Source organism: Corythoichthys intestinalis, chromosome 4 (assembly GCF_030265065.1).
Source record: "Corythoichthys intestinalis isolate RoL2023-P3 chromosome 4, ASM3026506v1, whole genome shotgun sequence".
Taxonomy (NCBI): domain Eukaryota; kingdom Metazoa; phylum Chordata; class Actinopteri; order Syngnathiformes; family Syngnathidae; genus Corythoichthys; species Corythoichthys intestinalis.
This window is the reverse complement of record NC_080398.1, coordinates 7,055,351-7,072,177: the sequence shown is the minus strand read 5'-3', so window position 1 is coordinate 7,072,177 and position 16,827 is coordinate 7,055,351. Positions and strand designations below refer to the sequence as shown.

The following is a 16,827-nucleotide window of genomic DNA, read 5'->3' as shown; positions in this document are numbered from 1 at the left end:
TTTGCTCCCGATTCAAGTCCAATCATTCCAGATCATTTTTCCCGAAGACTTGTAATTCTTAAAGGATAAATGTGACTTTGTATATTGTGACTAAATATTGCCATCTAGTGTATTTGTTGAGCTTTCAGTAAATGATACTGCAGCCATTTAACTGTTCTGCCCAAATGCATGATGGGAAGTGCAACCATGACTGTGCGTAGTGGCACCAATTGATATATCTTCTCTGCGTTGGGAAATAACATAGGGTGTTAAGAAAAAGATCAACTACTACCTTTCTTCTCCACATTGTTTCCCACGATAATTCTACTTGTTGAGAGAGGGATTGTAAGGCTTCTAGCCTTAGCGACTGGCCAGCCCAGTCACCAGACATAAACAGGATGAAAGAGGAAGCATGGAAGACGAAACCCAAGAATGTTGATGAACTCTGGGAGGCATGCAAGAGAGCTTTCTTTGATGTTCCTGATGACTTCATCAAAAAATTGTATGAATCCGTGCCAAACCGCATGGATGCAGTCCTTCAAGCCCGTGGAAGTCATACAAAATATTAAATTTGGATCTCACAGCACCACTACTTAATTGGCCTATGTTATGTAACATATTTTTGCATTTGAAGTACATTTTTTATTCAAATTTCACACTACTTTCTGTAGGCGACAAAACTTTTGTCTTGCCAAAATTTGAACTTCATGACTTGATTAAATGATAAATCTTTTTTCAGCGAAACAAATACATTTTTGTACATTCAACATTAGTTGAGCCATTTCTGAAAGCAATTGAATCATTAAAAGTCAGGTTATTATTAGGGCTGTCAAAATTATCGCGTTAACGGGCGGTAATTAATTTTTTAAATTAATCACGTTAAAATATTTGACGCAATTAACTAGAGGGCACCTAACGATTCGATTACAATTACGATTCGATTATAAATCGATTACTGATGCCCCCCCCCCCCCCCATTAGCTGCTTTTAATGTTTGTACATTAGTTATAAAAACTGTAAAAAAAAAAAAAAAAAAAAAAAATTTTAAAGCCTCGCAGGCTTAAATAAATACATTCAATTAATTTAATGTTGTGAATCAACCGTTAAAGTTGTTAAAATTGCTCCCGTTATTCCATAATTTCCCTTTTGTCTACTTTCGACATGTCAAAGTTTTAAAGCTATTTTAAAGATAGATTCAAGTCAATATTTTACCGATTTAGGAGTATTTTAGATAAAAATGAAACGGCATGAGTTGAGCTAGAGCCGTGAGATGAGCATTGGCATTACCTGGGGGACCGGGTAATGACAAGCATGATGTTTAGCTCCTCTCGCTCCGTTCCTTATTGCGTCCCAAAGACCGCGCGGCGCGCTGAGTGTGTTTTACTTCCGCTTTACTTGACATATTTCAATAATCGGAATTTGGATGTTTGTGAATCGTTCTCGAATCTTCCACGGCCGAATCGCGAATAATCTAAGAATCGGAAATTTCACACACCTCTACAATTAACACACGTGCCCCGCTCAAACAGATTAAAATGACAGCAGTGTAATGTCCGCTTGTTACTTGTTTTTTGTTGTTTGGCGCCCTCTGCTGGCGCTTGGGTCCAAATGATTTTATGGGTTTGGGGAGTGAGCATGGTGTAATTATTGACATCAACAATGGCGAGCTACTAGTTTATTTTTTGATTGAAAATTTTACAAAATTTAATAAAACGAAAACATTAAGAGGGGTTTTAATATAAAATATCTATAACTTTTACTAACATTTATCTTTTAAGAACTACAAGTTTTTCTATTCGTGGATCGCTTTAAGAGAATGTTAATAATGTTAATGCCATCTTGTGGATTTATTGTTATAATAACAACACAATTCCAACACGAATTTACAGAAAAATATGGCTTATTTTATAGATGGTTTGAATTGCGATTAATTACGATTAATTAATTTTTAAGCTGTAATTAACTCGATTAAAAATTTTAATCGTTTGACAGCCCTAGTGATTATCAATTGTTTCTACAAAATGGATAAGCGACAAGACTTTGTCAGGGACTTTATTATCTTTCAAATGCATTCACGCTGACGCGCTCAATTTTCTGATCGCCATTATTCTCGCCCACAACGGTCGGACGAGTCTAGGTAAAACAGGGGTGACGGCGACCCGCACCTGAGCCGAGGTCTCGCAGGCTTTTAACCTCCCATCGATCTCCGCGCCAGATGGGGGAATTAGTCTCAAGCGCGCCTGCGTGAGATGAAGGGGAGAACCAACTTTCCATCGCTAGCCATTTGGCAGTAGAAGCACCATTTAACTTGTACGATCGCCATTACAGTTTTGCTGCTCATTATTTTAGACCCAAAAAATTGCCCCAAAATCATCAGAAAGTGACCCAAATTCAACAGAGAGAGACCAATAAATGCACCAAAACCAACAGAAAGTGACCAATGAACGCAAAGCAAACAAAAATCTCCATTGATGGGCATTATTTTTGACAGAAAAAAAATTCAAATTGCCCGAAATCGATATGAAGTAACCCAAAATGTACAGGAAGTGACCTGGGGATGCCCCCAAATCATCAAAAAGGGACCCATATTCAATAGAAAGTGAACTTTTAAGTACCCCAAAGCCAACAGAAAGTGACTCGAAAACACCCCAAATCAGCAAGAAGTGACTAATTAGCAAGAAGTGACATAGTAATTCCTTAAAATCCACAGGAAATTGTCTAAGATGTACATGGGATGATCCGTGAAAGCCCCATAACAATCACAATGTGACCAGAAAGTGACCCAAATTTCACTGAAAATGACTTGTAAGTATCCCAAAACCAACAGGAAGTGATTCGGAAATGCCTCAAAATCAACCGGAAGTTCCAGTGAACAGGAATAACAAAATCTCCATTGGTAGTCATTATTTTTTACCAAAAAAAATCTAAAAATTGCCCCCAAATTAACAAGAAGTGACCCCAAATGAAAAGAAAGTGACTCAAAATCCTCAAAAAGTCACCCAAATTCAACAGAAACGGACCCGAAAGTGCTGTAAGTGACACGTAACTTTCCCAAAATCAACATGAAATAACCAATGAACAGGAAGTGACACAGAAATGCCCTAAAATGCACAGGAAGTGGCCAAAATGTACAGAAAGTGACGTGTAAATGCCCTAAATTCCTCAGAAAGTGGCCAAAATTTCACTGAAAATTACCGTAAGTGCACCTAAACAGGCAGGAAATGACCCGGGACCACCCCGAAATCAGCAGGAAACGACCAATAAACAGAAAGTGACAGTAATTTCCTAAAATCAGTAGGCAGATGTCCCAAATGTACATGGAGTGGTCTGTGAAGGCCCCAAAATCATCATAGAGTTACCAGAAAGTGACCCAGATGTCATAGAAAGTGACCTGCTATCTCTATTGGTAGACTTTTTTTTGACCCAGAAAACTTACAAATTGCCCCAAAATTAACATGAAGTGACCCGAAATGAACTGCAAAGCAACAGGAAGTGACACGTACATTCCACAAAATCAACATGAACTGACCAATAAACAGTAATGCCCTAATATCAACAGGAAATGATCCAAGGAGTACAGAAATTGTTCCAGGAATGCCCCACAATAAACAGAAAGTGACCCAAATATCACTGAAAGTGACCCGTAAGTGCACCTAAACCAACAAGAGCTGTCCCGGGACCACCCTAAAATCAGCAACAAATGACCAATGAGCTTGAAATGCTCTAGAAATCAACAGAAAATGATCCAAAATGTATCAGAATGCCCCAAAATGTGCGGGAGGTAACCCAAAATTAACAGGAAGTGACCTATAGACCCTACCCACGTGACGCTCTCCTGAATGGTACCGCCCAATTGTTCGTCAAAACATAGTGTTAACCTGTTACGGCTACGTACATTCCTCCTATTTACGGCGTGTTTTTCTGCTCCTTAACAGTAATAATCAAAATGGTGAAGGCGTGTGTGGCTGTTGGTTGCACTAACAGAGAAGATGGAAGGAGAGACTTGAAGTTTTACCGTATTCCGAGGGATCCAAAGAGGAGAGCGAAATGGACGGCTGCAAATCGACGTGAAAACTGGGCACCAAAAAATCACCACAGACTATGTAGTAGTCATTTTATATCCGGTAAGATGCATTTAAGATATACTTAGAGGGTTTTGGGCTGACAAATAACCACAATTAAGATCATTGCTAGGCTAATCGCCGACAACATACACGTATGTATGTAGTGAGAGTGCTATCGCTAAACCATATAAACATTAAAAGCCTTAACTCCATTGACAAACGACATGAAATACATTAGACTTGACAGTGGATGTTAGCAATAACAAAAGATTTTGAATTGAAAATTTCGTAACTCACCTTTCCAAGCACAAGATAGATTCCTGCCGAATTTTCGTGGACGAGGACCTGTTTCACCCAACCAGCAACCAAGTATTTATAAGCCTCCAAGCTCTTGAAGTTTTTCAAATTTTCGTGAGAATAGGCTGATTTTGTGTGGACAAGATAATTGTAAATATCAGCGTAGCAAATGTCAGGCAGACAGGGCGAAGACAGTGGGTCGAAAAACATTGATTTGGGCATCAAATATGGATCTGGCGACTGTATAGAACGAAGCTTTTCCACATAACGCCTTTTATGCAACACATCCAGTGAGTTTACGGCATCAGAAAGCACCGGGTCTTCCATGAAATGCATTTTAAATTCCTCGATCAATTGAAACCAATGCTAATACAGAGACAAAATGACGGACAAGTGGGCGGAACCATACAGCGAGCACGTGGTTTTGTGACGTCGGTGGGTAGGGTCTATAAGTACCCTATAATGTACAAGGGTGTGACCCAAAATCCACATTGCCATCCTCTGAAAACAATCGACTGTGAATACTCATCTTTCAGCGCCATTGACGTCTCACGCCGTCTATAGCGACTGACGAGTTAACAAAGAAGAGACCCGAAAATACCGCAAAATGAATAGGAAGTGAGTGAAAATCTACAGGAACTGACCCAACCCCAGGCAATTTCTCCAGAAATGTCATCTTCTAGTTTTGACATTCAATGGGTTAACTTCGCCCCCAGCCTTGATTTCCATTCCCATCAGAGATTAAAAAGCCCCCCCGCGAGCTACAGGGTGACCTTAACCCCCGCGCGCGGTGAGGTCACTTAACCTTGAACCCAATTACAAGATAAGGTTACTTAAGCGTGACCCGCCATTTCATGGCAGGGGCGCCGTAAAAAGCCGATACGCCGCTCTGTTAATTCGCCCGGGCCATAAAGAATACTGCCGCCGCCGCCGCTTCGATTTGGCGTGCAGCGTGCAAGTCAGCAATAAGATGGCTGCTGCGTTGTCAGGTGCTTCGACCTGCATTCATTTGTGTCTGTAACAAAGCTCCCCACATAAAATATCCATATAAAAGTACAAATATATGATATGAATAAAATAATATAAACATAAAATCATGCAACACATGTTCTTTTGTCTGTTTTATATAGTATTAATTTTAAAAAATATATGGCGGAAAACACTCAGGTGACTTGAAGTTCTGGTCCGAGAGCCCCAATTTGGCCAAATTTCAAAATTGTCCTATTTGCATGCGTGATACACCATTGGAAAGCTTAAAATCTCAATTTTGTGGGGGAAGAAAAATTTTGAACAGGAGGGCATTTTTTTTTTAAAAATATTTTTTTAAACAGCAAAACTAACGGGAGGCGAGAGCACGCGAGAGCAAAATTTAAAGACGCCACGATTTTAACGATATATTATCGTGTACTTACCTTGTTTCGATCCAAAAACTCCATGTAGCATGTATCACCGAGTGTCAAGACACAGCTGTGAATGGCCACAGACGGATATTTGGGGGATTTTATGGTTGAAACATGGTGATATAACAAGGGTCGCGATGCAGAAATCGCACACAACAAGGAGTAGTTGAGATTTTCTTTTTCATATCGTTACCCTTTTAAATGTTATTTTTCAAATTTTCTTTGTTTGGATTGATTATTTATCATCTAACATATCGGGGAAAATGCGACAGTAACAAAAAAAAATACAATTAAGCAATAGTTATGAGGTAGCTATCCGTGACTTTTTTACAGACACCAAATTTTTCATTGTGAAGTAATTTGTTTAAAAGTTCAAAATATGCGAGTGAATTATTTTTTAAAGTCGTTTTTTTTTTTAAACGAAATATTAGACATCAATGAATGATTCTAAGCTAAAACTGTCAGACACTTTGAGTAATAAATACGATTACTTCTTTTTATGGCTAGGTTGAAACAAAAGTGGTTGCGCTACGTCAGTAAACGGGGGTTTCCAGGGTAAAACGGCCAAATTTAAAATAGTTCGGGGACTTCATCTGCCATGAATCTGCTATGGCAGCATATAGACATATTGTTCTATCAAACACAACAGTTCTTTTGGCTTAAAATACAGCAGTTTCAGTTTCAGAGGAGTGCAAGAGCAGAAACTACTTTTTCAGTCTTGTCTGTGTTTTCTGCCATATATATGGCGGAAAACACTCAGGTGACTTCCGCTCTGAGACCCCCAATTCTGGCCAAATTTCAAAATTGTCCGATATGCATGTGTAATACATCATTGGAAGGCTTCAAATCTCAATTTTCTGGGGGAAGACAAATTTTCAACAGGAGGGCATTAAAAAAAAAAAAAAAATTATAAACAGCAAAACCCTAAATGGAGGCGAGAGCACGCGAGAGCAGAATTACAGACGCCATGACTTTAACGAGATGTTGTCGCATACTTACCCTGTTTCGATCCAAAAACTCCACGTAGCATGTATCACTGAGTGTCAAGACACAGCCGTGAATGGCCACAGCTGGATTTTGGGGGGATTTTATGGGTGAAACATGGTCATATAACAAGGGTCGCGATGCAGAAATTGCAGACATCAGGGAGTGGTCGAGATGTTCGTTTTCATATATTTACCCTTTCAAACGTCTTTTTATTTCCAATTTTTCTTTGTTTGGATCGATTATTTATCATTAGAATATCAGAGAAAATGCAACAGTAACAAAAAAAATACAATTGAGCGATAGTTATGAGGTAGATATCCGTGACTGCCAAATGTCAAAATACATTTTGCACATTGCAAAAAAAAAAAAAAAAAAAGCCACATGGCAAAATCAATTTTGCCACATGGCAAAAAAATGCCACATGTTGTAATACATTTTGGACATTGCAAAAAAACAAAAAAAACAAAAAAAAAAGCCACGTTGCAAAATCCATTTTGCCACATGGCAAAAAAAAAATGCCGCATAGAGAAATCAATTTTGCCACATGGCAAAAAAAATGCCACATACCAAAAAAAAAAATGCCACATTTAATAATACATTTTGGACATTGCAAAAAAAAAAAAAAACCCAGATGGCAAAATCCATTTTGCCACATGGCAAAAAAAAAAAAAGCCACATGGCAAAATCCATTTTGTCACATGGCAAAAAAAATGCCACGTACCAAAGAAATGCCACATGGCAAAATGAATTTTGGCATATGGCAAAAACAAAATGCCACATGGCAAAATCCATTTTGCCACATGGCAAAAAAATGCCACATTTAATAATACATTTTGGACATGGCAAAAAAAAAATGCCACATGGCAAAATCCATTTTGCCACATGGCAAAAACAATGCCACATGGCAAATACCACTTTTGGTTCTCGGCCCTACTGTTTTTCCCCTCCTCAGACAAAACTTTATGCCTCTTTTGTTGCTCTGCCATCTTTGCAGAATTTGCACGAAAGCGTTCGCATCAATTTCCGTCTTTATAATGAATGGGGAAAGGTTGAAGTGATGTGTGCTGTAAATCAGTCAGCACAATTGGAGATTTTTTTGTGTGGCAGGGTTCCTGCCACCCTCCTCAAATTTAATTAGTGCTGGTGAAAGCAATACAGACCCCCTCAAGATATAAAAGTGGTGTCATTCAACAAGTTTTTACTCGACATATTATCACAAATGTTATAAAAGTATTTTATAAAGGTTGAGAAGTTACATAGTGTTGCTTTAAACATGGAAAAACGAAGAGTTTAACTATTTTTGTACTTTTTCAAATGTTCTCTTTTCCCCTAGTAAATACAATATCAATAACTGCCTGGAACCTGCACTCTTTTTCTAGTGTTCCATTTATTTTAAAAAAAAAAAAACTACCCACACATGAACAAATGCTTTCAACATACACACATTTTCCCATGTGTATTGATGTCATAGTTGTTACAGCAGCTAAAAATACTTCGTTTTAATACAGCCGCCTGGTTCTACCGCAACCCGGGGTCAAACTGGAGACAAAAGATCAGCTGAGTGCTAAGAAGAGGTGTGTGTGTGTGTGTGTGTGTTGTTAGAAAATGAACATGCTCCAGCCCTGGCCCGCTGACCGCCCGTTGAACCTCTCCCTGAACTCGGCATGAACCCAAACTTGACGATCTCCACTCAGAGAGTGACACGCACACACACACGTGTACTTACTGTCAAAGCACTTACAGTCTTAGCACACTTCATACATGAACCATTTTTGGAAGTGGATTTACAGGACAAAGCATTTTTTTTTCCCTCTGAGGGAAAAAAAAAATAAAAGAGCGAAATTTGCTTGCTTCAAGCAATTTGTTAATCCGAGTTGTCATTTATCATTAAAAAAAGGATATTTTGTGTATTTGAATATGTTCGCATAGACTTCATAATGTATTGAGTGACGGGACACGGGGCACGGGGCCGATAAATAGGGGGCCGGCATTTTTGGCGAGGCCGTCAAAGCTGACCGAGTCAACATCACAGACAAAGAGCTTTTTTGGTTGAAAATTCTTGTGAATAAATGCATAAATCCCTGAATTCTTTATAGATATGGACGTAAAAAAGTCTCGATTCATGGTTAAAAGCAAAAACAAAAACAAAAAAAAAAACCGTGCAGTTACCATTTATTATACGTAAATATGTCGAAGTACAATGCTAGTCTGTTAGTGAATGTAGCTAGCGGCCGCCTGATGTAAACAGCTTTTGCGGTGAAAATTTTTGTGAATAAATGCTTAAATTCCCGAAGTCTTTATAGATATGGGCGTAAAACAGTCTGGATTCTTGGTTAAAAGCAAAAAAAAAAAAAAAAAAAAAACGTGCAGTTAATCTTTATTTTACGTAAATATGTCGAAGTGCAATGATAGTTTGTTAGTGAATATAGCTAGCAGCTACCTGATGTAATAAACAGAGCTTTTCCGGTGAAAATTCTTGTGAATAAATGCTTAAATCCCCAAATTCTTCATGGAATCAAAACAGTCTCGATTCTTGGTTAAAAGCAAAAAAAAAAAAATAAAAAAAACATGCAGTTAGCATTTATTTTACGTAAATATGTTGAAGTACAATGCTAGTCTGTTAGTGAATGTAGCTAGCTGCCGCCTGATGTAAACAGAGCTTTTGCGGTGAAAATTCTTGTGAATAAATGCTTAAATTCCTGAAGTCTTTATAGATATGGGCGTAAAACAGTCTCGATTCTTGGTTAAAAGCAATAAAAAAAACAACAACAACCGTGCAGTTCGCATTTATTTTATGTAAATATGTTGAAGTACAATGCTAGTCTGTTAGTGAATGTAGCTAGCTGCCGCCTGAAGTAAACAGAGCTTTTGCGGTGAAAATTCTTGTGAATAAATGCTTAAATTCCCGAAGTCTTTCTAGATATGGGCGTAAAACAGTCTTGATTCTTGGTTAAAAGCAAAAAAATAAAAATAAATAAAACAACCGTGCAGTTAGCATTCATTGTACGTAAATATGTCAAAGTGCAATGATAGTCTGTTAGTGAATGTGGCTAGCTGCTACCTGATGTAAACAGAGCTTTTCCAGTGAAAATTATTGTGAATAAAGGCTTAAATCCTCGAATTCTTTATAGATATGGACGTAAAACACTCTCAATTCTTGGTTAAAAGCAAAAACAAAAAAACAAAAACAAACGTGCAGTTAGTGTTTATTTTACATAAGTATGTCGAAGTACAATGCTAGTCTGTTTATGAATGTAGCTAGCAGCCGCCTGATGTAAACAGAGCTTTTCCAGTGAAAATTCTTGAGAATAAATGCTTAAATCCCCAATTTCGTTATAGATATAGATATGGACGTAAAACAGCCTTGATACTTGGTTTAAAGCAAAAAAATTGTTCAGTTAGCGTTTATTTTGCGTAAATATGTCGAAGTGCAATGATAGTCTGTTAGTGAATGTAGCTAGCAGCTACCTGATGTAAATAGAGCTTTTCCGGTAAAAATTTTTGTGAATAAATGCTTAAATCCCTGAATTCTTTATAGATATGGACGTAAAAAAGTCTCGATTCTTGGTTAAAAGCAAAAAAACAAAACAAAACAAAAAACGTTCGGTTAGTGTTTATTTTACGTAAATATGTCGAAGTGCAATGATAGTATGTTAGTGAATGTAGCTAGCAGCTATCTGATGTATACAGAGCTTTTGCGGTGAAAATTCTTGTGAATAAATGCTTAAATTCCCGAAGTCTTTATAGATATGGACGTAAAACATTCTTGATTCTTGGTTAAAAGCAAAAAAAAAAAAACGTGCAGTTAGCGTTTATTTTACGTAAATATGTCGAAGTTCAATGATAGTCTGTTAGTGAATGTAGCTAGCAGCTACCTGATGTAAACAGAGCTTTTGCGGTGAAAATGTGAAAATTCTTGTGAATAAATGCTTAAATTCCCGAAGTCTTTATAGATATGGACGTAAAACATTATTGATTCTTGGTTAAAAGCAAAAAAAAAACAACGTGCAGTTAGCGTTTATTTTACGTAAATATGTCGAAGTTCAATGATAGTCTGTTAGTGAATGTAGCTAGCAGCTACCTGATGTAAACAGAGCTTTTGCGGTGAAAATTCTTGTGAATAAATGCTTAAATTCCCGAAGTCTTGATAGATATGGACGTAAAACATTCTCGATTCTTGGTTAAAAGCAAAAATAAAAATAAAAAAAACAAAAAAAACGTGCAGTTAGCATTTATTTTGCGTAAATATGTCGAAGTGCAATGATAGTCTGTTAGTGAATGTAGCTAGCAACTACCTGATGTAAACAGAGCTTTTCCGGTGAAAATTATTGTCAACAAATGCTTAAATCCTCGAAGTCTTCATAGATATGGACATAAAACACTCTCAATTCTTGGTTAAAAGGAAAAAAAATAAATAAAAAAAACGTGCAGTTAGCGTTTATTTTACGTAAATATGTCGAAGTTCAATGATAGTCTGTTAGTGAATGTTGCTAGCAGCTATCTGATGTAAACAGAGCTTTTGCGGTGAAAATTCTTGTGAATAAATGCTTAAATTACCGAAGTCTTGATAGATATGGACGTAAAACATTCTTGATTCTTAGTTAAAAGCAAAAAAATAAAAATAAAAACCGTGCAGTTAGCATTTATTTTGCGTAAATATGTCGAAGTGCAATGATAGTCTGTTAGTGAATGTAGCTAGCAGCTACCTGATGTAAATTATTGCTTTTAAATGGATTTTCAGCTTTGTGCATTGGAGCTAAATTTAATCAGAACCCAGAGATGTCTCTTTTGAAAAAAAAAAAAAAAAAACGTAAAAGATATATAAATACGTCTTTGGGACAATGAAACAAAAATCGAATGGATTTATACGTTTTTGGGAGCAAATGAGTTAAAGACACCATGATTCTAACGAGATATTATTGCGTACTTGCCTTGTTTCGGTTCAAAAACTTGCACTAGCATGTATCACCGAGTGTCAAGACACAGCTGTGAATGGCCACAGCTGGATTTTGGGGGGATTTTATGGGTGAAACACGGTAATATAACAATGGTCTCGATGCAGAAATCGCAGACATCAAGGAGTGGTCAAGATTTTCTTTTTCATATATTTTCCCTTTTAAACGTTTTTATTTTTTAAATTTTTTCTTTGTTTGGATCGATTATTTATCATCTAACATATCGGGGAAAATGCGACAGTAACAAAAAAAAATACAATGAAGCAATAGGTATAAGTTTGATATCCGTGGCTTATTTACAGACACTATTTTTTTTTTCATTGTGACGTAATTTGTGTCAAAGTTTGAAATATGCGAGTGAATAGTTTTTTTTTAAAGTCTTTTTTTTTTTTTTTTTTTAAACACAACAACAACTAAATATTAGACATCAATTAATTATTCTAAGCTAAAAATGATAGACATTTCAAATAATAAAGGAATAAAGGAGGCTTGATATTTTTTTCTTCTTTTTGTCTTAAATCTAAATAAATAAATAAATAAAAATTGAATAAGTACTTATAGCACATTAAAAAGAAAATTTCTATTTTTTTGTTTTAATTAAACAAAACAAAAAAAGAAAAAATTTGTTTTAATTAAAATAAAATGAATCATTTTTTTCATTTTTTTAATTCCTTTATTAAATATGTAACTCAAGAAAAAAAATTGAAAAAAATAAAAGTAAAGTTTTTCCTTTGAAAAAATGTAAAAAAAAAAAAAAAAAAAAAAAGAAAAATTGAACAGGTAATAACAAATAAAAAGTAGAGATGTCATTTTCAAAGTATCGGAATCGGCAAAAAAAATATCAGCCATGCCTTTTTTAAATATATATATATATATATATATATGTATATATATATATTTTTTAATTTAATCATTTTCTTATTGTATATGACGTTACAGACATAATATGGTACACTCATCCAGAATCTTTAGTTTAGGCTTAAGGTAGGGTTATCAAATTTATCCCGATAACGGCGGTAATTAATTAAAAAAAAAAAGTATCACGTTAAATTAATCAACGCAATTAATGCATGCATTGCACAACCCACTCACGCATTGTCGCGCTCCATCTGTAATGGCGCCGTCTTACCTATATAGAGAGATAAAAAGCAGCGTAAAATGAGTAGAGTGAATTTTGGCAGCCTTTGGAGCCTTTTTTAATTGGCTAAAGCCTTACAATCCCTCTCCCTACGATTAGAAATATCATGGGAAGCAAGGTAGCAATTGATGTTTTTCTTAACACCGCATGTTATTTCCCAACGGAGAGAAGATATATCAATTGGTAGCACTACACACAGTCATGGTTCCATTTCCCATCATGCATTTGGGTTGAATGGCTGCAGTATCATTTACTGAAAGCTCAACAAATACACTACATGGCAATATTTAGTCACAACATACAAAGTCCCAAGTCTTTCTATCCGTGGATCCCTCTCACAGAAAGAATGTTAATAATGTAAATGCCATCTTGAGGATTTATTGTCATAATAAACAAATACAGTACTTATGTACTGTATGTTGGATGTATATATTCGTCCGAGTTTTATTCATTTTTTTCTTAATGCATTGCCAAAATGTATGTGATCGGGAAAAATGATCGGGAATGATTGGAATTGAATCGGGAGCAAAAAAAGCAATCAGATCGGGAAATATCGGGATCGGCAGATACTCAAACTAAAACGATCGGGATCGGGAGCAAAAAAACATGATCGGTACAACCCTAATAAAAAGACAATATTTATTCCGCCTTTTTTGAAATGAAATAACCAATAACTGAAAAATAGAATAAATATTAATTTTCCATTCTTTATTTGTTTTTGTATGAAAAATATACATAGATTTGTTTAAAAAAAAAAAGGGGGGGGGGGATCTCTTAAGAGGCTGAAAAAAAAGAAGCATTTGGATATTTCTTTAAAGCCAACAAGTTTGAGCCTCTCATCTCAAGGCTACCGAAAAATAACAATTTGTGCTCAAAAGGAAGCATGATGTGTGTACCGTACCCGAATGCAGAACGGTCCAGATATCAAAAATCCCATGGGACCTCCCGGCTCAAGCATCTGCGCCCGTGACCGCCATCTGAACTTTCCCCGACGGTCAATCGGCGTCAATCTCGGGTCAAACGCATGTCGATACCCAAAAAGTCAGTTCGTCTAATGTAAAGAGGATTAGCTTCCGTCTGGGAAATCATCTTCCTATTGCCCGTGGATGTTTGATCGCAGCTCCCCCCGGGCAGGGCAGGTGGCGAAGCTCACGTCCACGGGCGCTATATGTCGGTGTTCGCTAGCGTGACCGACAGACGGTTTTGCTTTCTGCCAGATTAGCAGATTTTCAAATGTCGCTAATGAGTATAGTATAATAAAAGCATGCATCTCAAAACAAAACTGGTATGAAAGTGGTATGAAAAAGTAACTGATCCTTTTGGAATTTCTCACATTTCTGCATAAAATCACCATCAAATGTGATCTGATCAAAATCACACAGATGAAAAAAAGAGTGTCTGCTTTAACTAAAACAATAGCATGCAAAAGAAGGGGGAAAATTATAAGTGTGTGAACCCTCTTCCTAAGTAGAGTCAAAGTGCAGTTGAAACCAATTTTTACCAAACATTTTAAGTCAGGTGTGTGCCTAATCACCGATGAGTGGTGCCCTGCCCACTGTAAAACACACACCTGGTAAGAAATATCTTGATGAGAAGCATTGTCTGATGTACATCACGGCTCGGTCAAAAGAGCTGTCTGAAGACCTGTGATCAAGGATTGTATAAAGCTGGGAAAGGATACAAAACCATCTCTATAAGTCTGGATGTTCATCAATCGACAGTTGTCTACAAATGGAGAGAGTTTGGCACTGTTGCTTCTTTCCCAAGGAGTGGCTGCCACCAAAGATGACGCCAAGAGTTCAGTGCAGAATACTCAGAGAGGTAAAAAAGAACCCTAGAGTGTCTGCTAAAGACTTACAGAATTCACTGGCAAAGTCCAATATCTCTGTGCACCAGGGGTGTTACGGGGGGTTAACCTTTGAGTTGTTACCTCCTCTTTCACCTAAAAAATAATAATAAAAAAACAATGAAATGTTGGTTTTGTTCCTAGGGGGCTACACACATTTAAGCATATTTTGATTAATTTTTTTTGTATTTTTATTACATTTAATCAAACTTTTCACCAGTGTTCACCTGGCTGTTGAGTTTGGTGAGTTTTGAAGCATTCTGGGGTCAAAGTAGGGCTCAAAAACGTCGGTGGGACAAAGAATGACTGCTAGGGGGCGCTACATTGTGTATTTGGAATTTGTCTTTACACGCTATCAAAGATAGCACCTGTCTTGACCTGCCTGCCGATTTTGGTGCATTTTGAAGTTTGGAGTTTAAGTACGTACAGGACACCGTCGCCCTTAAAAATTAATCAGCCGCACAAATTGTTTCACTCATACAATTTGGGTGATCCTGCCTTGAGGTGCCTTCAGTCCTTTTGGCTTTGCTTCAACCCTTCGCCTCCAGAAGCGGAGGTGAGGCCAGTCCCCTCGAAAACCGAGGACGTGCACGCTTTGGATGGATGTCCCCTCCGCTCCAGGAAACACCAGGTATGTCGCAATCCGGCTCGAAGGACCAAATAAATGTCAAGTTAAAAAATAGACCCTTAGGTAGACATTTGTAAAATTACCCAAAAATAAGGAGAGAAGACACTCAGTTTTCTTGGCCAAGGAGAGCAAAGAGGGACTAGACAGAGAAATGCTAGGTTACGCTGTATAGACACCAAAGTTGATCTAAGGAAAAAAAACCTCTTTGCTCTTTTTATTAGGGGTTTGTCCTAACACAGAAGGGTGCCGCCCTAAAGGGAGGGGGAAAGCAAGCTGGAGACACTCATGTGATTTTGATTGGCTATGTGTGAGCATGTAGGTGGAACTAACTAAATACACGTGTGTAAGCAAGGGCACAGGTAAAGTGGTCAGAATGACCCAGACACTTCAGTTATGCAACGCTGCGGCCATGGAAGATGTCCTCGAATGGAAAATTGTCCTCGAAAGTCTAGACGTAAAATGCTGAAGATGTCCTAGAAGGTCTAGTTACGCAATGTTGCGGCAATGAAGCAAGGCAGTTGTCATCCCGAGCCTCTTTGCTCTTTGTAACACTTAAACATTATACTGCAACCTAGTATAGCAAGCAATAATCATTTACTGGTTATATCAATAAGAAAAAATATGGCAATATGTATTAGGTATGTATGAGCACAAGCAAATATTCAATCAATCAAGGAAATATTCAATCAACCCTCGATAATTAACTCAACACATTCTAAGGGGGACAAAGGGGCTGCAGAACAAAGAATAACTATAATATTAATAGTAATGAAACCAAGGAACGACAATAGGTTATGTGGTCTAAATCACATCAAATCAACTTTTATTTGTTTGGACCAAATCACAACAACAGTTATCTCAAGGAGAAAACAAACATGTTTTAAGGTGCAGTAGCCCTACGCTGGATTTCGACCTCCTTGAGCATTGTAGCCCCCCCCCCCCCAGGTAAGACTAATGCCCACCCACACCTGGGATCCTGGTAACACCACTGCTGCGCACACATCATCTATATCTAAAACTATGGCCAAAAATGATGTTCATGGGAGGACTTCATGGAGGAAGCCACTGCTGTCTAAAAAAAACAAACATCGTTGCCCGTTTAATGTTTGCAAAAAGGCACTTGGAAACTCCACAGAAGTTTTGGCAAAATATTTTGTGGACTGATGAAACCAAAGTTGAATTGTTTGGGAGTAACACAGTACATCATGTGTGGAGATAAAATGGAACAGCTCACCAACATCAACAACACCTCATCCCCACAGTGGTGGAAGGAGCATCATGATTTGGGGCTATTTGGCTGCCTCGGGGCCTGGACAACTTGCAATTACTAATGGAAAAATGAATTCAAAAGGATGTTTTGCCGGGAAACCTGAGGCCGCCTGTCAGACAGTTGAAGCTAAAAAGAGGATGGATGCTGCAACAAGACATTGATCCAAAACACAGAAGTAAATCAACTTCAGAAGAACAAAATACACATTCTGTAGAGACTAAGTCAAAGTCCAGACTTGAACCCCATTGAAATGCTGTGGCATG

At 37.4% G+C, this 16,827-nt stretch overlaps 1 long non-coding RNA gene across 2 annotated transcripts in view; it reads left to right on the top strand.

Moving 5' to 3' along the window:
- The window catches only part of LOC130914247 (uncharacterized), a 34,629-nt gene extending 22,225 nt beyond the window's left edge, over positions 1–12,404 (top strand). The window contains exons 3-4 of one of the 2 annotated variants that reach the window (XR_009062861.1): positions 3,915–4,103; positions 8,330–12,404. This is a non-coding gene — a long non-coding RNA (uncharacterized LOC130914247). Of the gene's footprint in view, positions 1–3,914 lie in introns of both variants that reach the window. The other variant, XR_009062860.1, reaches the window with a different exon arrangement.
- The last annotated feature ends 4,423 nt before the right edge of the window (positions 12,405–16,827 follow it).